The sequence below is a fragment of the Vulpes vulpes genome, chromosome 8, assembly GCF_048418805.1.
Source record: "Vulpes vulpes isolate BD-2025 chromosome 8, VulVul3, whole genome shotgun sequence".
In the NCBI taxonomy this organism is placed as follows: Eukaryota; Metazoa; Chordata; class Mammalia; order Carnivora; family Canidae; genus Vulpes; species Vulpes vulpes.
Window position 1 is genome coordinate 104,750,521 of NC_132787.1, and position 21,862 is coordinate 104,772,382.

The following is a 21,862-nucleotide window of genomic DNA, read 5'->3' on the forward strand; positions in this document are numbered from 1 at the left end:
CAGAGGCATTGAGGACAATGTCTGGGTTGCTGGAGTGGTACCGAGTGGCTAGATCCTGAGACGAGGCCGTGGCAGGAGGAGCCGTCGGCTGAGGGGTCAGTGGAGCCAGAAGGACCTGTAGAACACTGACATGCAGGCATCCACCGGGCACTCAGATACGTGGCTCTGCAGCTCAGGGGAGGCTGAGGTTGCAAGCAAAACCATAAAAACCCCCGCACAAATATTTCTGTTTGCTGTAATGAAATATTAAAGCAGCTCATGAAACAAAGAGAGAATCGATAACCCTTTCCACATCTCAGATTAACAAAGATGAGGCTGTAAGAGGCCTGCGGAAGGAATGGGGCTTTACTTAAAAAAAAAAAAAAAAAAAGAAAGAAAGAAATGGGGCTTTGCTGCAAGTACCACGTGTAGACGAAGCACATTTGTGTGTCTGTCTACTCAAAACGTTCAATGCTTTAATGATTTTATGACTCAGGGCTGTTTATTCCTGCTTCCTGGGTCTCACCACAGTCCCAGAGACATAAAGAATTGCACATTTTCAAATGGGGAGAAGCCCCTGTTGGTCCTTATTTAACCTGCTTGGCAGAGCTCAGTGGCTCCGCTCCCTGCCCCTCCCCTCGGAGGCTGGGTGGTCTCACCTCTTGCCCAGACACCTGCCATCCTCCCGCGCTCTCCCCGTGACCACCCGCGTCTCCCCTGTGCCCTACTGCAAAAAGCTACAGCCTGAGCTCTGCCGAGTTTTTCCTCTCTTTCCTTTCCCCAATCCCCAGTCCCTTTTTCCCAATGTTTTCCCACTGCACAGACTCACAATTCATTTATACGAGAACCAATGTTCTCTTGATGTGAAAAAGAAGTGACTCTGCATATTCTAGAATTTCACTCAAGGGGAACTGCGGGACAGGAAGCACCATTCACCGATTCGTAAAATCTACCGTTATTTGGCGGATTTTGCTACGTGTTCATGGTTGTGTTCGTCCCAGAGAAATACTAATGTGTGAAAAAAGAGAAAGGTTTTTCCCTATTGGGAACAGAAGTCCAGTGGGGGAGCCAGATCATAATTAATTACACAAATAAGTGTGAAATTGCTCCAGGAACAATGCTCACAGATGAGGGCACTACAGTTCTTTGAGTGCATTTAAGGGGAGAAAGCTAACATCAGCAGGGAAATCAAGGCAGACTTCCTGGATTAAGTGCCAATTAAACTGAGAGCTGAAGGACGAGGGTCACTAATTAGGAAAAGAAAAAAAGGAAGGATCCTCTGTGCCGCGGGAAACACAGAAGCAACAGCCAATGTGGGCAAAACAGACAACACATTAGGGACTTAGAGAGTCCAGAGGGCCTGGGGTGGGGGGCGGTGGGAAGGGGACAGCAGAGGTGAGTGTGAGAAGCAGGCGAAGGCTGGACGGTACAGATAAAGACTCTCACGTGATAAAGACTTTTGTCTTTATCCAGAGAGTGATGGGATGTCATTTTGTGTTTTAAACAGAAGGGAGACACCAGATTTGCATTTCAAAACTATCACCCAGGCTGCAGTGTGGAGACAGAATCAGAGGGGCATCTGCGGCTGGAAGTCTGGCTGCAGGAGATTAGCAGAAACTGGCTGCAGCACGCAGGTGGAGAGAAGTGCATGGATTTGAGGGGTACTGGGGAGGCAGAGATGCCAGGTCTTCAGGGACACTGGATACAGGGGAGGCAAGAAACAAGGGGCATCAGACAATGTCTCTGCTTCTGGTCGGTGTAATTACGGGCACCATTCACCAAGGTAGGAAATCCCAGAGGAAGGGGCACCTGGGTGGCTCAGTGGTTGAGCTTTCCCTCAGGACAGGATCCTGGGATCCTGGGATCGAGTCCTGCATCAGGCTCCCCACAAGGAGTCTGCTTTTCCCTCTGCCTGTGTCTCTGCCTCTCTCTGTGTGTCTCTCATGAATAAATAAATAAAATATTTTTTAAAAGAGAGAAATGTCTTTTAAAAAAGGGGGGGGGGGTAGAAAACCCCAGAGGAGGCAGGGCTGAGCAGAGTACGAGCTCAGCGCAGGACACACTGAATTGCCTTTGAGACAGCTACTCCTTCTCACCTCTCAGTTCCTCCTTCCGAAGGCCTTCTCCTTCCCAAAGGATTTTGGGGCTCGTTTAGTGAACGTCTCTTTGTAACAATTCTTCTCAGAAAATATCTTTCGTTGCCCTCACCCTTGAAGAATATGCTGGCTAACTACAGGATTCTACTTGGCTTTCATTTCCTCTCAACATCGTGCCTCCCACGATTGCTGTCGAGAAGTCAGCTGTCAATCCACTCGCTGTTGTACGAGGGCATGTGTCTTGTTACACGAGCTGCTTCCAAGATCTTCTCGTTGTCTTTGGTGTTCCACGGTTTCCCTATTACGTATCTGGGTGCAGATTTCTGCTTCTCTGTTCTCTTTGGGGATTGTGATGGCTCCTGAATATGAGGATTGATGCCTTTCTGGACATACTGCTTCTTCCCTGTTCTCTGTGTTATCTCCTTCTGAAACCCCGGTTAGCCACCTGTTACGTATTAGACCTTCTCACCCTGCACCTCGACTTTTTACCCCCCTTCTATATGTTTCATGTCCTGCATTCTAACTACCTTCTTTTCATCTGTCTTTTATGCCAGGGAAGCATCCCAAGCTAGGTATCCCACGCTTACTCTTTCACATGTTAATAGATGTCTAGTTATAAACAAAGCTGCTATGAACAGTCTTATCAAGTCTGTTGTTTTTTTTTTTTTTTTTTTTTTTTTTTTTTTTAATGAACATGTGCTTTCATTTATCCTGGGTAAATAGCTAGAAGCAGGACTTCTGGGTCACAGGTTAGATGTGTGTTTAACTTTTAAAGACACTCCCAAACTGCTTGCTGTTTGCTTTCCAGCCAGCATCTGTGCCATGAGCCTTCTGCAGACACACAAACTGCCGTGTTCTGGAAAATGGAAGGCCCCCATGTCCCTTTTGCATCTCTCTTCCTGCCGAGCTCCCTGAGAGGTAGGACCTGAAAAGTAAAAAACAAAACAAAATAGGCCTCTCCCTCCACCTTCACGAACCTCAGACTTAAGTCCATGGCACCCAGGAAGGACAGAAAAAGTTAATCACCGTGCAAGACCAAAACATTGAGGTATATGAGTGAGCAGGCCCCCACGATTGCAGTGATGACAAAACTGGGTTTGCCTCCAGTGCTGTTCCGAGCAAGGAAAGGAGGTTTCACCAGAATGTACTGAGGGCTGCGACTGGAGATATCATGTCTACACCCTGCCTCATGGATTGCTCCATAAGCCTCAGTTCCAAGCCTCTCCTCACAGTCCCGGCTCAGCTCCAAACTCCATGCTCTCTCTTCATTCCTCTCTCCTCCCATTCAGGTCTCTGACTCCTGGCCACCAGCCTGAACTTGTCTGGACAAGAGCCAAGACTCAGAAGGAGCAGAGAGACCAGGAGGGAGGTGAGGACAAAGGAGCCATGGAGAGGGGTTTGCATAAGACAGCTCGTTGCACTGTGCGCCGATGACACAGCAGCTTCTGGCCACTAGTTCTGAGGGTGCTCCGGCTACACCTCATCCTCCAGGGACCATGCCTCTGCCTCCAACAGAGCCCCCTGTCGGTCTCGGTTGGTTGGTCTGGTTGGTCTGGGCAATGCCTATGAATGTGAGTGGCATGTGGTGACATCCCTGATCTCACCAAGAGGGGCTGTGGCTTGGAGTAGGACTCCACGTTCGACGGACCCTCATATGTATTAATTCACTCACTCCTCACAACGTGTGCATAGCTACCATTCGTGTCCTCCATTTTACAGTGGGGGAAACTGAGGCGTGGGGAGGTCTAGCCACAGCCAGTGAGTGGCCATCAGGAAAGGAGAACAGCCAGATTGGGCCCAGATCCTCCTCGAAGCCAGCTGCCCCTGGGATATATAATAAGCACATGTGTGTTGAACGAGTGAGCGAATGACTCCGTACACTTACGCGGAGCTGGCCTCTCCCTGCTGCGGGCTGCTCCCCCGACAGGTGCGGGCGGCGTCAGGCCCCACCTGATGGATGGGAGATACTTCCCAGGGCGAAGGCGGCCGGCGCACCTGTTCCCTGCCAAGGTAATTACATCTCCCTCGCTGGCCTCTCGGCCAAGCTGCAGCCCCGAAAAGTTACTCTGTTTTTGCTGCAACGTTGGCAGCAAGAGCCAAAGCAAACACTAGAAGAAGACAAGGTGGAAGTCTGTGTTGTCTTGCAAGGTCGGGAAGGGAGTTCACAGCTTCAGGAAACAGGCCAGGAAGCTGGTGAGACCCAGCTTGGCGGCAGGCTGTCCCGCCGTCTAGGCTGTTTAGCTTTAAGGGGGTGCTAACCACTTAGCAACTAGACCCAGGAACACGTGAGTAGAGCTCATCGGGCCAACCCGGGTTTGTCTCCGGATCAGCACACAGAAGTAAATGTAGACAAGATGTTAGTTAATACAGGGGCCGGGGCACCTGGGTGGCTCAGTGGTTGAGCACCTGCCCTTGGCTCAGGTCCTGATCTCAGGGTCCTCGGATCGAGTCTCACATCAGGCCCCCTCTGCCCGTGTCTCTGCCTCTCTCTGTGTGTCTCTCATGAATAAATAAAATCTTAAAAAAAAAATACAGGGAGGAGCAGAAGTTGAGAGTGGCCCTGGTTCTAGACAAGGATATTAGGACAATTGTCCTACTGAAGACGTGACCCTACGGATGGGATGCCAGGAAGTCAGCATGTGCCCCTACATGGTAGTCAAGGGGCAGCTCCTGAAGGGGAAGTGGGCGCTGGGGAGAGAGGAGGGCTTCATCCCCCTTTGGGGTGAGTGGCGGTCAGGGCTGACACCCGTGGCAGGGCAGACGTGCTTGGAGCACTCGGGGCTGTGCAGGGGAGATCTGTGCCCTGCCCCGGAGGAGGCTGCCACAGGGGGCGGGGGGACAGGGTGGTTGGCCCAGGGGGACCCGCAGCGTGGCCCCGGCCTCGGAGCTGCCAGGTGGGCGCTCATACCCGGAGCAGGCTGCAGCAGCCCCGCGGTGCCGTCCCGTCACGGCCCACCTCCAGGCGAGTGTGGCCAGGGCTCTGCAGCCACTGCCGTGCTGGGGATCAAAGAGAGGACGAGGGGAACATCAGGGAGCGGGGCCTGGCGACAGACACCTAGATCCTGCCTGGGAGCGCAAGTTTTAGCAGGACAGACAGGCCTTCATCTCACATTGGGGTGGAAAGGCCTGGGGACTGCTGGGGCCGCCTGCCCAGCAAAGCCCATCAGATGCCACACTGGGATTTCTCTCCTCCATCTTGGTGGCCTCTGTGTCCTTGACCCCTCCCGTATCTGGCAGGCCATCTCCTGCCTTTACCCCATCCTCCTCAGGGGTCGCTGGGGTGGCCCAGCGCGGCTGCAGGGTGTCCCCCCAGGGCGGTTTGCGCAGCCCTGTCCCTGAGTCACCAGCTGCCCGCCACCCCCCAGACTGGCAGGGGACGGGGAAACGGCAGAATGAAGAGCACAGGAGACAGAGCAGAAGTGGGGCGAGCCGGCCGGCGGAGCCCCCCCAGCCCCAGCCCACGCTCCCACCAAGAGCTCACGGCAGCACCCTGCATGCATGGGTCAGCCCTTCACAGGGGGCACCCTGCCGTGACCTTGCCTGTCACATCATGACGCAGGGGTGCGGGAGAAAGAGGGAGAGCCACAGCTCAGAGACTGAGCTGAGCGAGCTGGGGGCTGGGGGCGGGGAGCTGGACGTCCCAGGTCCACAGTGGGGTGCTGGGCCCGGGGTGCTGGTCGGGCTGGTCTGGAGCAGAGCACGGAGACCTCCGGAGTCAAGTGCTCACTGCCCCCCTCATCTTTATTTCTGGTTCCCCCAGGTCCTGGAGCCTCTTCCCAGACAAGGCCAATGGTAGTGTCAGTGCTTGAGGGATGGGGAGTGTCTTGGGGAGTGTGGTCGTGGCGGGGACACGCTGCCCTGGGGACCCGCCTCTCTGAGGTCTGCGCTCTATCATCCCCAGGTCTTGGTGGGACCCTGGCCTTGGGTCCCACTCGAGCCCCCGGCCCTGCTCCACCCTCCCTGCTCCTGGCATCTTCAGCCTTCAGTGGTCCCAGGCCTCCTGGCTGGGGCTGGGCATCTGGCCTGCCAGGCACATCCTCCTGGGTGGCCACTGCCCGGCTCTATCTGCCCTGCCGCAGGCCTGGACTCGGAGCGCCTCGGGCCTCTATTCATCCTCGGATCCCCAGTGCCCACACCGGGCCTGGCACAGTGAGCGTTCTACTGGGTGCGGCCAGGCTGGTTCTGGATTCTTCACACCTTCCTTGGCAGGGATCTCGGCTGGCAGTCTTACCTCTGGTCACGGTTTCCTAAATTTGCACCCTCAGGAACTGCTCCTGGCCCCTCTCTCCCACGTGCTGGTTGCCACAGAAACTGCCACACGGGGGGGGGGGGGGGGGGGGGGGGGGGGCCTCTGGGGCTCCTGGTGGTGTGTGCCAATCCCTAATACAGCAACTTCCTGGGAATCAACCCAGATCTTCTGAGGAGCCATGAGAACCATGGAAGGAAAAGAGGGGACCACTCTGGAGACCCCATCTCACCATTAGAGTCATGGGCTTGCTGTCAGAGCACAGTGTGGCCCTCGCCTGGTCTCACAAGGCTGCCCTCCTTCCCCTCACGTCTGGAGACCCTGTTGGCTGTGCTTCGGGCAAGGACATGAGTCCAGATGCAGCAGGGTCCTGGCCAAGGCAAAGTGGTGGTAGAAGAAAAGCTTCCAGGCATTGCCCCTACCAGGGATTTTTATTTTAGAAGAGAATTTGGAGGATTGAAAAGAACTTAAAATTCTAAGAAATTGATCTCCACTGGTTACATCTGAGGGGACAGGGGAGCAGGGTCCCTGGCCCCTCAGAGGGCACAGCCCTTTTGGCCTTGCCCCTTTGGGCTTTCCCTCTCCTACCTCTGACCTGCCCCTCACCTGGTGCCTCACCTCCTGGAGGTCAAAGAACCATGAGCTGAGATGTGAGTCATCCCGAACATTCCCCTCTCCCCCACTCTGCAGAGCCAGCCCATCACCGAGTCCCAGAGATCTTGGCTTCTACTATCTCCCCCAGTACATCCTTTTCTTCCCACCTCCAGCTCCAGCCCAGCCATTCTGGTCCACGTTTACCTAGCTCTCAGCCAGGCTTCTCCGACCTGGACTCCTCATTCCCTCCCTGGACCCCCTTCTAAACCCTTGTCCAGGCTCTGGCTAGAGCAATATTGACTGGGATTGCATTGAACCTATAGATCGCTTTGGAGAGAGCTGATACCCTAAAAAGGTTGAGTTTTTTTCCCTTCATGAACACAATGTGGTTCTCCACTTATTTAAATCTTCTTTAATTTCACTCCTGAGTGTTTTATAGTGTTCAGCATGCAAATCCTACACATGTTTGTTAGATCTATATCTAAGTATTTCATACTTGGGGAAGCTGTTGTAAACAGTATTTTATTCAGTTTCTAATCACTCATCACTGCTACACAGAAATATATTTGTATTTTAAAATTGTTATTTAATTATAGATTCATAACAATTTGCAAAGACAGTAGAGAGCAGTTCTCTTTACCCAGCTCTCCCTAATGATTGCATCTTACACAACTATAGTACGATATCAAAGCTGGGAAATTGGCCTTGGTACAATGTGTATGTATAATTCCATAACATTTTATCATGTGTAGATTTGCAAAACCACCACCTCTTAAGACAGAATGAAATGCAATTGATTTTGGTATCTTGACTTGCTATCCTGCAAATTTGCTAGGCTCACTTATTAGTTCTAGTAGGGATTTTTGTAGATTACTTGGGATTTTTTTTTTTACAAAGACAATTACATCATCTGTGGATAGAAGCTATCCTTTCCAGTCTGCATGATTTTTTTTTCCTGCTTTATTGCATTGTCTAGGCCCTCCAGTTTGATATTGAACAGAGGTGATGACAGCAAACATCCTTGTCTTACTCTTGATCTCAGAGGGAAGCAGTCTTCCATCACTAAGTATCCTATTAGCTGTGGGGTTTGTGTAGGAGCTTTTTATCAGATTGTAGCAGTTCCCTGCCAGTCCTAATTTGCTGAGAGTATTTGTCATGAGTCATTATTGGATTTTGCCAAATACTTCTGTATCTATTGAAATGATCATATGGTTTTCTTCTTTATTCTGTTGATACAGCAGATCATATTGATCTATTTTCAGAGTGATATTAAGAAGGCACAGATGTAATTTTGGCCCTCTTCAAATGTTCAAACCATTTAATAGCTTCCTATTGCTTCTAGAATAAAATCAAAATCCTTAACACAATGGATCAATTAGGAACGTGTGTGCCCATGAGAAGCAGCCTATCTAACTAATTACTTAAATAATGAAGCCATTTGATAGCACATAACCGGTCTGCACTTCCAGGGCTGCCACTCAGCAGCATCAGGTCATCAGGTCATCTCTGCCTTGCCCTGCACGCTTACAAGGTGGCTACAGTGGCTCCAGGCATCATTTTTTAGCACACTGCTGCTGGACAACACCAGGGCAATGGCCAATGTGTCCACTGTACTTGTTATGGGCCACCCGAGGGGGGTAGCTGGGGGGCCAAGCCTCACAGACACCAGCCCTGCTCATTCCCACAGAGGGAGGGAAGGTGCAATATTATCCCCAACCCCCTGCAGAAAACTGAGATGACAAGAGGCAACCCCGGAGCAGGACTCATGCTCCAGTCCCACAGATAAGCAAACTGAGGCCCAGGCCAGACAAGGCCTTTCCCCCAAATTCCAGGAATCCCCCCCCCCCCACCTCCGAGGCCTCTCGGCACCCCAGCTGGGCAGACTTTCCCCAGGCCTGCTTCCGAAACTGGCTCCAGCCATGTCCCTCCAGGGAGCTGGCAGCCTCCTCTTCTGAGCCGTTCCAGCTTTCTGGGTTCTGATCCCAAGTCATTTGCCACCACACATCTCTCTCTTCTTTTCCTTTCAAGGATGACTCATAAAATGAAATGAGCCGTTTGGAGTAAATGACGATGGGGCCTGAATTATTCAAACTCCTCCACATTCTGAAATGACCTTAATGTGTTTATGTTTTGCACTAAGCATCGAAATGGGCTGAAGGTTCACAGGATTTATCTTAATTTGTGAAAATGCCTCTTGATTCCACGCTGCAGCCCAGGACCAGCCATGATACAAATGCCTAGGGACATCAAACCTAGTGGCCACTAACCTGCTAATTCCCGAGCGTCCTTCCTCCTGGTCTACTTGACAGCTCTGCTTTTGTTGCAATCTTGTGTTCGCTCCCATATAACCCAGCCCGGACCTGGGGTGAGAAAGGGTTGCTCTGTGACCGCTGCCTGTTTTGCCGAGAAATCCTGAAGTCCCAGCTTGGGTGCCGCCCAGGGCAGCAGCCCTGCCCAGGTTGTAGGGATGTGTTGTGTCCCCGTGCGGCTTCTGGAGGTGCACTCAGCCGGTGTGGGGAAGAATGAGAGGAGCAGCAGAACAGCGAGAAATGTTGAGGCCCCTGGCGTCGGGCTCTGTGGGAAACTGGCACCACTCCCAGGCCAAGGGGAGGGAGAAGCCCAGGCCCTGATGGCAGTTTTGAGGCAGGGAGGTGCACCAGGAACCTTCCAGCCTCTCTCTTCCTGCTCCTGCATCTCCAGCCAGATCTGGCTTCCCATTGGCCAAACCCAGTGGGCACAAGGGGACAGGTGAGTCAGTGACAAGCCCATGCAGGCTGCCCCTGGGGACCCAGATGGCACAGAACGACACGGAACAGATGTGAGGGCCTGGCACAAGGCCTGAGTGAGTCTGCCACCTGAGACCTCTGGCTCCTCATCTCTTCTGCAGGAAAAGGGCCTCTCCCTGTCTAGGGGCGGTCAGAGCAGAGAGGGAGCCCAGGGCAGGTCTGAGTGAGAGGGACAGCAGGGAGGGCCCAGGGCCAGAGGCCAAGATGCTCGCTGTGCCTCCCGCTGGAGGATGCAGGCTGTCGGTGGCGGGGGCTGGGTTGGAAGCTGAGTCACGGAGAGGAAGAGCCCAGGACCATGAAGCTGAGGTTTCAGAGTCCAAATGCACCACTGCTGGGCCCTTCCTGCCAGAGTAGAGGCAGTTCCCACAGGCCTGATCCCAGTCCAATACCATCAGTGTCTCAGAGTGGGGCGACCTGGGCTTTCTCCCAGAGCCTCAGACAGCGAACAGGGACCCAGGAGACCAGCCCAAGGCAAGGTGGTACTCAGGTCGCTCTCTCTCTCTCTCTCTCTCTCTCTCTCTCTCACATAGGCTTGGGCTTTCTGAGATTGCTCCTACACTGGAGGGATTAAAAACCTCAGCCACCAGCGGGCAGGGCTAGGAGCCAAACAAGAACTCCATTCTGTGCAGTAGGATGAACCCTACCTAGCAGGGTTTCTGAACCCTACAGGTCTGCTCCCCAGACCTACAATGCTACGAGTTGCTGTAGGGGGAGAGGGCTCTGCAGTCACGTGAAGGACTGCCTATTCGAACTGCTTTCTGGGTATCCCAAACGTCCTGGCCTGCTAAAGTTTCTGATAAGTCCTGCAGGGGAAAAGCTTATGAATCTCCTGAGCTCTGGCTTTCAGAAAAGTATTTGTCCCCAGAACCTTTTTTTTTTTTTTTAAGATTTTATTTATTCATGAGAGACAGAAAGAGGGCAGAGACACTGGCAGAGGGAGAAGCAGGCTCCATGCAGAGAGCCCGATGTGGGCTCAATCCCGGAACTCCGGGATTACGCCCTGAGCCGAAGGCAGATGCTCAACCGCTGAGCCACCCAGGCGTCCCTATCCCCAGAACCTTTTCATCACAGAACATCTGTGAATCCTTTGGGTACTGCTGCTTGGAAAAGCCTGGGGCTCGAGAGGAGCCACCATGCCTGTGAGCCATCTAGAGCCTTGTCGCACTGGCATTTCTTCCTCATATCATCCCTGAGCCTTTCACAGAGACTTACAGGGCCTGGCGCTGACGTGGCTGTGCCATGAGGTTAATGGGGGAGAGCTACATCTCTGGGCTCATTGCAGAGGAGAGAAAAGCCAGCCTCTGCCCCCCAGCTGTCCTGGTCCTTCCCCAACCCCCTTGACAACCAGGGGAACTTCTGGGGGCCCCCACTGGCATGCATGCATTCCTACAAACCGCACATCACCTCTGCGAAGTATCAGCCCGTTTACGTAGGACCCTCGGACTCAGAGAGTTTGGGCGAAGTGCCCAAGGCCACCCCGCGGGTGAACGTGCAGTCACAGGCCTTGTTCGATACTCTGCCCACCGACACTTCCTGCAGTTTCCATCCGGGCTCAAGCAGCCCTCACCCGAAGCTTCCTAGGGCTCCCTGCTGAGGCTCTGGCTGAGGGCTCAGAGACGCTGCCCCCCCGAAGCCCCTTCAAAGGGAGCAGACTGGTCCTGAGCACCCACCTCGTGCCCGGCTGGGGGCTCGGGGCTGCGGGCAAGGGATGCATCCGACAGGGTGCTGCCCCCAGGAAGCCCATCAGGGTTACCAAGCTTAGTGCCACGCAGCTCAGTCCTCGCCGCGTGAGGTCAGCAGCCGCATTCCCTTGACACAAAGGAGACAGGGAAGCCGAGAGGCGAAGCACCTGCCCCGGGGCCACCCAGCAGGAACGGGTCCGGGGTGGGGTGGATGGCAGGTCTGCGTGGGAACTCCCGCCAGCTACTGAGGGGCCTGCTTGCAGGCTCCTGCCCTGACGGGGCTGGTCGCACACCCTCCTGTCCCCCCCATGCTGACCTGACCCTCAGGTCCTGGGACAAGGAACACCATAAATTCAAAGCGTGCACCATTGTCCCCTGTCACCCTGTGTGACATCGTTGCCTTTAGCTTCCAAGCTCTGGTCCGCTCTGGCTTCATTACGATGAGTTAGTCCTCACTCCTCAGGGTGGGCGCCTGGAGCCCCCTTCCCTCCCAGGCTGTGTCTCCGCCTGACCTTCCCGTCTGGCCACCCTGGAACGTGAGGCCGCTGCCCCGCTCTGCACCCACCCCGCAGACACCCCGAGAGCAGCTCCGGCCTCCAGCAGCGGGGGGACAGGCCGGCGGGGTGCAGAGGAGCGTGTGTCCCAGGGCACTGCAGCACCCAGGGTGGTCTCTGCTCCGCGAGGACACTGCTGAGCACACCACCCCCGTTCCATTCCCCCCACCGCCCGAGGGCCGGGAATATTAACTCTCGTGGCCATGAGACATGAAACACATATAGCATATCCTATACAGCAAAGACCCAACAAATATCAGGTATCCAGAATGATCTGTTTCCACAGTAAGACAAAGCCTCCTAACGTGGCCAGGACTGGGGCCCCTGGAATCCTGACTCCTCCAACAGAAGTTTGCAGCGGATGCAGGAGGCATCCCCAAGGAGACCCGCTGTTGGGAGCAAGAAGCCCATCTGCCGTCTTCCCACCTGCTTCTCAGTCCCGCTCCTTGAGGATGTGGCATGTTTGGGATGGAGCTGGAGGGTGCAAACACCAGCCCCAAGGCACCTTCCCCACCCCACCCTGGGCCCAGCTGCCCCCAGGTGCCCCGGACAGGAAGCAGCCACAAGCTGATGAGGCCTGGGCAGGCCAACCATTGTGGGTGTGTGGGGTGTGAGTTTGTACCCAGCCCCCAGTCACACGTGGGAGCCCAAAGCCCCAGGATGACTGTATGTGCAGATTGGCCTGTAAGGAGGGAATTAAGTTTAAATGAAGGCATACGGGTGGTGCCCTGATCCAGCAGGACGAGTGTCCTTATAAGAAGAGAGAAGGCCACCGGAGGACACGGTGAGAAGGCCGTGTCCCCAAGCCAGGAAGGAAGGTCTCAGCAGCACCCGACCTTGGACAGTCAGCCTCCAGACCTGGGGGACGAGTGTCTGTCGCGTATCCTGGGTGGAAGCCTGAGCTGAGACACCAAGCAGGACTGCTGGATGGTCCTGGCCCAGCCCTGCGTGCCGCTGACATCCTGGACTGAGCTCAGACTCAGCCAAGGTGGAAGGGGACCATGCTGGGGGCAGCAGCTCCGGAGGAGGCTGGTCTCAGGGAGAGATGCACGGAGGGGGTCATCCACAGATTGTCAGGGCAGTGATTCTCACCCTTGAGGGGCCACCAGAAGCCCCCTGGAAGACACATCAAAACACTGATGGCTGGGCCCCCCAACTCCCAGAGTTTCTGACTCAGTAGGTCTAGGGTAGGTCTTGAGAATTTTTATTTCTAGCAAGTTCCCAGGAGCTGAGATGCTGCTGCTCCGGGAACCCCACTTTGAGAACCACTGAAGGAGTATTGAGTCAAATGGTCAAAGTCAGAGGCAGAGAGCAGAGGGCCCCCCCTTCCCTTCCTCCATCCCTGAGTGCCACTGCAGAGCCAGGACAGCAATGACGTAGGACGGGGGGCTGACATTTGTCAAGCCCATGACGTGGCTGGCCCGTGCATCAGCCCACCAAGTCTTCAGGACAAGCCGAGGGCATGGGCATTACCATCCCCATCTTACAGACAGATCCCAGCTCAGAGAGGTGAAGTGACTTGCATGGGGTCCCACAGATATGCCCGGGCCACAGCCCCTGCCCTTCCCATTCTCCTGGCGACCCTCCCTCACTGTGACCTGGAACACACAGGACAGCCCCGGGCCTCAGAGCATCCATGTCTCCGAGATGCCACTGCCCAAAACAAGACATCAGATGGACCCAGGTGCAGGAAACCCCTTCTCTCCAACCACCTGAGGGTTTCAAACGGCCAGGATGAATCTACGGCTGTGTTGTATGGTCCCCTCCCCGAGAACTGTCAAGGCATAGGTAGGAAGGAAAGTGTGTGTCCCCTGCCGCAGCTGTCAGGTCGGGAAACTGGGTCCCACAGACAGAGCCGTGCGCCATGGGTTTCTATGACAACCCGGGCTGCAGTTGTCCATAATTATAATTAACTTCAGAGTTGATCATTCTCCTGGACCCTTCTGGTGGCAAAGGCAGAGGCAGTGCTCGGCAGCAGTGGAAGCAAGGGGAATGATGATCTGAGCCTCTGGGTCGCTCCTGGTCCGGGGCCCTTCAGGGAATGTGGCTCAGGGGCACCATGGGGCTGGGGAAAGATCCCCCCCACAGTCTGGCTGTCCGGGGACCTTGGCAAAGGCCCTGCCACCCAGCACGCATTGACCTCCTCTGAGCTCCGCCTCTGAGCAGGAGAGGGGCTGGGGCACAGTCACGGGCACCGGAGTGCTGGGGTCCTTGTCCTGGCCCTGCCTGACCTGGTGGTTCGAAGTGCAACCTCCCTGGGGCCTGAGAACACACAGCACGGAAGGCTGGTGTCCCTGCGCCCCTGCGGAGGGTGGGGGCTGGCCCACGGTAAGGAGAGGAGCAGTGGCCAAGGCCCAGCCAGTCCCCTGACCCCATCCTGCCTCACAGGGCACAGGAAGTCAGAGTGAGGGCCCATATTCACTGAGCACAGACGGTGTGCCAGGCCCAGGCCAAGCCCCACAGAGCACCTGATCCCAGGAAAGCTCTCAACTATCACACCCACTTGGCAGATGAGCAACTGAGGCACAGAGGGGAAGGGGTAGGGTCTAGGCTGCCTGATTGCAGCTCTGTGCCTGTGAACCCTGCTCTCACTTTGGACTGTTGGAGTTCACTGAGGCTCTGCTTGGGGGGAAGAAAGGACTCTGCTTCCAAAACCAGCTTGGAAACCACGGTTATGGTCCCATGTCCCCACTTTACGGAAGAGGAAACTGATGCTCTGGGGCAGGTGGTGAAATGACCCGTCCTGGATCACACAGCTCTGAGCCAATACATCAAAGGCAATTCAGTCAACACAGTCATTGATCCTAATGACCCACAGCCCTATCGTGACTCACAACAGGTGGAACTTTCTAAAGATTTCGAAGATGTCTGCTGAGCGTAGGCTAACTCTTTTGTAACAACACCCCAGGTACGTTGAACTTGCTCTGGCCAGCTCCCCACTGCTCCAGCTGGAGGAAACTCTGAGCGAGGGGGGTCGGAGGGGGAAGGCAGCTCAGCATTGCCTGCCCCCAGAAGGTGAGACCAACGGCCAGGGTGGAGTCTGCAGGTGAGGGGGACAGCAGAGGACCGGGACGGGAGGCTGAAAAGCAGGAAAGGGGAGACTCAGGGACGTGAAAAATGTGTATTTGCAGGAATTCTTCATCCCCGGATGAAAATATATTCAAGGGTATTTTCAAGACTGTATTTAGTATACGTGAGAATCCAGTCCTCTTTACAGACGACCTGGACGGCCTTAACAACCCACGTTTGGGAGAGGAGAGGAGGCACGGGGGCAGAGATGAGACAGGACTGGTTATGCATTGATCACTGTGGAAAAGCATGTGGTGCGTTGGGCTCATTATGTTCTATTTGTGTATGTTTGAAATTTCCCATCACACACACAAAAAAGCTTTTTAAAAGCATGTAGTCAATACATTCCAGAATTTTGTACTTAAGAGTTTTTTGAATACGGTTTTCTTTGTAAGAAGAGTAGATGAATGAATGAACGCCCTCAGCCTTCCGCACCCCTGTCTCACTCCCTTGGCTCCTCTCTCTCTCTCTCTCTCTCACGTCTGGACGTCAGCACCAGCCAAGGTTTGCAGCTGCATATTGATTCCCCTCTGTCTCTCCTCCAAAACATTTGTTAAAATACCAGTACAAAGGAAAAATAATTATTAGTCAAATAAAACATCACAGAAACCCTCTAAATCCACCCCCTCCTGCACAATTTGCTATCCATGTTAAAAGTTTGACAATTTGGCCATTTGTCCAGGAGGCCTTCTAGCCCACTCTGGGCACGCTGGCCACTTCCATGCTGGTTCTCATGGTAGAGACAGGGCTAACACGCGGCTCCCCTCCGGAGACCGTGCTTGCCAGATACCCACAAAGGCTACAGGAGCAAAGCTGAGTTGCCATTATTATTATTTGGTAAAGTGTCCTTTCCTGGCTCAGTTTTCCCATCTGTAAAAGAAGTGGGAGGATGAGATGGCGACTAAGCCTCTCCCAGCCCCAGGATGTGAGGCTGCTCAGTGCCAAGCTTCTTGCAGGGATGATGGCGAGACTGGGCTGGGGTCTGTTCTGGGAGGCAGACAGGGCTCGGGTGTCCTCGTGTAGCCCCCCAGCTCACTGCAGGAAGCCAGAGAGAGAGAGAGAGAGAGAGATGGGAGTTGGGGAGGGGGCTGCCTGGAGGCCTCAGCCCCCAAGCCAGGCTGGTGCCACAGGATTAAGCCTTTCAATCTGGTCCTCCTGTCTGGGTCCCTGCTTCCCCCCATCTGCTGCCAAGCACAGGAACAGTCGAACATCCCCAGATGGGAGCCTCCCGGATGAGATGAGCAGCTGTCCCAGTGTGCCCAGCCTGAGCAGTTCCCACAACACTGGACTTTCAGCGCTAAAGCCAGGGTGGTGCCCGGCAACCAGAGCAGGCTGGTCATCTACTCCCAGGCATAAATTCTTAGCAAAGAGGAATATTGGAAGGGAAGCAAGTTTAAGTGTTGTTGTGATTACCCAGTTTGGGGAGATGAGGGAGAGGCTGTTTAGGAACTGCAAGCCCCGTTATTAAAACACCAAAACACCAGGCCTGTGCGGATCAGTGCACAGACCCAACCGCAAGAGCATCTGCAATCCTGGTATCGCCAGGCTTTGCCTCTCTTGACTCAGAAAGGGCAGCAGAGCCAACACGAAGAATTCGGCTTCTGTGAGTCCATCAGCCAGTGAGACAGAGTCATGCTCTGCAGGTGGAACAAGCAAAGTGACTTAACCAGGGAGGGACAGGGGTCGGCCTCGGTGGATGCTGCCTCTGCCCCACTAGCCTTCCAGAGGCCATGATCTGAGGCCACATCTGTCCCGCCAGCACCTGCCAGGACCTGCCAGCCTCAGGGTCCCGCCACTGCAGCGTGATAAGGTGGTGGGAACCTCCTGGCTTTGAAAAGAGCCTGTGTTTGATTTCAGGTTGTACTACAAAGCTGTGATCATCAAGACAGTGTGGTACTGGCACAAAAACAGACACAGAGATCAATGGAACAGAATAGAGAATCCAGAAGTGGACCCTCAACTCTGTGGTCAACTAATATTTGGCAAAGCAGGAAAGAGTATCCACTGGAAAAAAGACAGTCTCTTCAATAAATGGTGCTGGGAAAATTGGACAGCCACATGCAGAAGAATGAAACTGGACCACTCTCTTATACCAGACACAAAGATAAACTCAAAATGGATGAAAGATCTAAATGTGAGACAAGAATCCACCAAAATCCTAGAGGAGAACACAGGCAACACCCTTCTTGAACTTGGCCACAGCAACTTCTTGCAAGATACATCCAGAAAGGCAAGGGAAACAAAAGCAAAAATGAATTATTGGGACTTCATCAAGACAAAAAGCTTCTGCGTAGCAAAAGAAACAGTCAACAAAACTAAAAGACAACCTACAGAATGGGAGAAGATATTTTCAAATGACATATCAGATAAAGGGCTAGTATCCAAGATCTATAAAGAACTTATTAAACTCAACACCCAAGAAACAAACAATCCAATCATGAAATGGGCAAAAGACATGAAGAGAAATCTCACAGAGGAAGACATAGACATGGCCAATAAGCACATGAGAAAATGCTCCGCATCACTTGCCATCAGGGAAATACAAATCAAGGCCATAATGAGATCCCACCTCACGTCAGTGAGAATGGGGAAAATTAACAAGACAGGAAACAACAAATGTTGGAGAGGATGTGGAGAAAGGGGAACCCTCTTGCACTGTTGGTGGGAATGTGAACTGGTGCAGCCACTCTGGAAAACTGCGTGGAGGTTCCTCAAAGAGTTAAAGATAGAGCTGCCCTACGACCCAGCAATTGCACTGCTGGGGATTTGCCCCAAAGATTCAGATGCAATGAAACACTGGGACACCTGCACCCCGATGTTTATAGCAGCAATGTCCACAATAGCCAAACTGTGGAAGGAGCCTCGGTGTCCATCAAAAGATGATGGATAAAGAAGATGTGGTCTATGTGTACAGTGGAATATTCCTCAGCCATTAGAAACGACAAATACCCACCATTTGCTTCAATGTGGATGGAACTGGAGGGTATTATGGTGAGTGAAGTAAGTCAATCAGAGAAGGACAAACATTATATGGTCTCATTCATCTGGGGAATATAAAAAATAGTGAAAGGGAATAAAGAGGAAAGGAGAGAAAATGAGTGAAAATATCATGGTGACAGAACATGAGAGACTCCTAACTCTGGGAATCGAGCAAGGGGTAGTGGAAAGGGAAGTGGGCAGGGGGATGGGGTGACTGGGTGATGGGCACTGAGGGGGGCACTTGATGGGATGAGCACTGGGTGATATGCTATATGTTGGCAAATTGAACTCCAATAAAAAAAATAATAAATCATTTCAAGGAGAAAAAAAACAAAACAAAACAAAACAAAGGAAAGAGCCTGCGTTTGAGGGGGTTATGTGAAGTGCAGCCCTGCCTCGTGAGATAAGGACCAGGTCATTCAGACGCTCCCCTCCACTTGTTCCTCATCACCCCTTCCTCTTCTCTGGAAAACGGGAAGGCCTGGGTGGTGGGCTGCTCGAGCTTCTCCAGTTAGCAACACCTTATAATGGCTAAAGCATCCACCTTAGGGAGGCTGTATGTGTACCACGGCCCTCACCCCGCTGTGGTTGGGACCTCAGGGTGGCCTCTCACTTGGCCAAGCCTACAGGGGTGGGCCAGGCGCCCAGGAGCTGCCCTGCTGGGGCTGGGGAAGACCCAAATCATGAGCCCGAGGGAGGGACAGATGTGAAATGGGTTGTTTGGTGTCCCCTCCCCCAGTCATAAAAAAGCCAGCACCATCACCCAGCAAGTGCGAATGCAACTCCAGCTTGAGGTCACACTGGACGATAGGGAGCAGCTTGCGAGGAGTGACACCGTCCTGCAGAGCACAGCGCGGGGGGTGCAAGTTCGGCGCTGCTCCCCGGGAAATCGGCGGCCTCCGTGCAGAGAGGAGGGACCGGGAGGCCACACGCCCCCGGGGACGGAGGGTGGCCCGGCCACCGAGAGACGGATGCCGTTTTCCAATCGCTGTGTCGCACACACCTGAAGCAACACGACGTCGTGGTCCGCTCTACTCGAATACAAAAAATTACAATTAAAAAAAGCAACAGAGTCCGATCCATCTGGAGAAGTTACAAAAGAAACAGCAAGCTGCATCCGAAGAAAGGAGAAGGAAGGAGCAAAAATAGGAAGGCGAATCGATGTGCGAAGAAACAAACAGGAGCCACAGAACGGGACGTTGGTTCCTGGCGAAGACGGAGCAAACTGTGAAACTTCTGGAAAAAGGACAGAAGGAAAGTTCCGACAGCTGGGCCTCTCACCGGGGGTGCGTCCTGGGGGGACTGAAGCTACCTCTCCAGTCGGCTTCTCCTTCTCAAAATCAGGAAATACAACGTCCGCCCTACGTGTGCTAAGTGTCCAGCAGGTAGTAGCTATTGTCACGGTGGTGATGGTTGTAAACGTTCCTTCAGAGCCCCAGAGGGCTGCAGGGCCCGGGGTGGGGAGGACTGGGGGAGGGAGGACTAGGGGAGAGAGTCAGGGGGAGGGAGGACTAGGGGAGGGAGGACTGGGGGAGGGAGGACTAGGGGAGGGAGGGCTGGAGGAGGAGGTCAGGGAGAGAGTCAGGGGGAGGGAGGACTAGGGGAGGGAGGACTGGGGGAGGGAGGACTAGGGGAGGGAGGGCTGGAGGAGGAGGTCAGGGAGAGAGTCAGGGGGAGGGAGGACTAGGGGAGGGAGGACTAGGGGAGGGAGGACTAGGGGAGGGAGGGCTGGGGGAGGGAGGACTAGGGGAGGGAGGGCTGGGGGAGGGAGGACTTGGGGAGGGAGGGCTGGGGGAGGGAGGACTAGGGGAGGGAGGGCTGGGGGAGGGAGGACTTGGGGAGGGAGGGCTGGAGGAGGAGGTCAGGGAGAGAGTCAGGGGGAGGGAGGACTGGGGGAGGGGAGGGCCAGGGAGGGAGGACCAATTCCCTCCTGGGAGGAATCAGGGAGGAGCGACTTCCAGGCTAAGCTGAGGATAGGAACTCCTGGGAAGAGCAAGACAACCCAGGCTGGGAGGCTGGTGAGCCTGGAGCCCTGAGGCCCATCCCTTCCCCGTAAAACGTGGCTTGAGGGGAGAAGGGGGTGACTCCCTTCTAGGCTGGCGCCCAGCAGCGGGCTGACATTTGAGGCCCAAGTGGAGAAACACCGGGGCCTGGCCGCGGCTCCCGCTCGGGCTCCTGCATTATGCAGCAGGGGTGAATAAGGGATAACGCGGAATGTTTCCTCAACCATTTGGTTAACGATCTCTGTCCGGGATGTTCAGGGCACCGTGGCCTTGCCCAGCCTGCCCCTCTGTAGTTAACAGAATGATTTAATTGCCATCATCTCTCCGGGCTAGCTGAGATGTTATTTTCAGCTGGAAGCCAAGGAGCAAGTTTTCAACAGTCCAGGTCACCTTGTCCCAGAAGAAAGGAGTCCTGTGGGGCTCTGTGCACTTTCCCAAAGGCCAGTCTATCCAACAGGTGATAAACACCTTATGTTTTCCCAGGTAAAGAGAACTTGTATCTGGGGCTGGAAGCCTTAGCCTGTAAACTTATGGGGTCCTGCCTCTGGGGAGAAGGGGATTTGACCCAGCGTATCCTCTGCCCAAGCCTGCGGGCTCTGCTACCCCACAGGACGGTTTCAGTGGGGACCCAATCAGAGAGGGGGCTAATGGGGGTGAGGCTCCTTCCTCCCCTGAGGAAATGTCTCTAGACCTGGTTAGACAGAGGGAGGTTGTAATCCTCCTCAGAGGCCATAATGAAGACTTCAAGGTCACAGAAAGAGTATGGACCTTTCTGGAATATGTTCCCAATACCATAACCTACGAACTTGGGCTTCTCTAAAAATAGTCACGAGGCAATTGCCATGGGACCCAGCAGATACTCTCTGGTGTGAATTTATGATCACACAAAAATCTGTACGCCAGTGTTCACAGCAGCTGTACTTACAACGGGCAACACCTGGAAGTGACCAAACGTCCTCAAAAGGGTGCGCGGTAAGTTAAGTACAGCGGTGGTCCATGCCAAGGAACGCCTGTCAGCAGCAAAGAAGCAAACCATTGACCCACCCAACAACCTGGGCTCATCAAGAACTGTGCCGAGTTCAAAGAGCCAATCCTGAAAGTTTCCTTACTATTTGAGTCCATTTACATAACACTTTTGCCACAACAATAGTTTAAAGATGGAAGACAGGCTAGTGGAGCTGGAAGGGGCGTGCGGTCACAGAGAACAGCCAGCGGGACCCAGTATCTGCTGTGCTGGTGGATCACACACTTGCACAGGTGATCGGAGTGCCCAGACACACGCAGATGAGTACAAATAAAGCTGGGGGAATCTGAGTGAGATGGTATCGTATGGGTGTCCATGTACCGATGGTCTTATTATACTACTATTTGCCAAGATGTTAGGAGAAAACCTGGTAAAAGGTACACCGGCTCTCTCTCTGGCTTATTTCTTACACCTGCATGTGGGTCTATAATTATCTAGAAATAAAAGACACGACTTTAAAAAAAGGTTCTGATATAATGCTCAGTGCGGAAGGCAAACCACAAAACCCAACGTGTATTATGATCAGTAGGACTTTGAGACCTCAGAATGTACACCCATCTACTACAGTGAAACCATGGCCCACCCCACCCCACGGCCCCGCAATCCCGCTTCTAAATATATCCCTGGGAGAAATGTGGGCATGTGGCCACCAGAAGATGTGTACAAGGATAATTGCAGCTTTATTCATAATAGCCAACAGTCAGACACAACCCAGGTGCTCATCGATAGCAGAACAACAGATTGTGTTATGTTCATCCCATGGAATCCTTAATGGGGCAGTTAAAAAGCACAATCTAGTGCTACACATTGATGAGTCTCACCGATAGGATGATGAGCAAAGAGGCCAGAC

The 21,862-nt window shown here is 53.7% G+C and overlaps 1 long non-coding RNA gene across 3 annotated transcripts in view; it reads right to left on the reverse strand.

Moving 5' to 3' along the window:
• Positions 1 to 2,732: 2,732 nt before the first annotated feature.
• LOC112927775 (uncharacterized) overlaps positions 2,733 to 21,862 on the reverse strand; it is a 44,202-nt gene continuing 25,072 nt past the window's right edge. The window contains exon 4 of one of the 3 annotated variants that reach the window (XR_003236626.2): positions 2,733 to 3,000. This is a non-coding gene — a long non-coding RNA (uncharacterized lncRNA). Of the gene's footprint in view, positions 3,001 to 9,211; positions 9,276 to 21,862 lie in introns of those variants that run through there. The other 2 variants (XR_003236625.2, XR_012003237.1) reach the window with 2 other exon arrangements.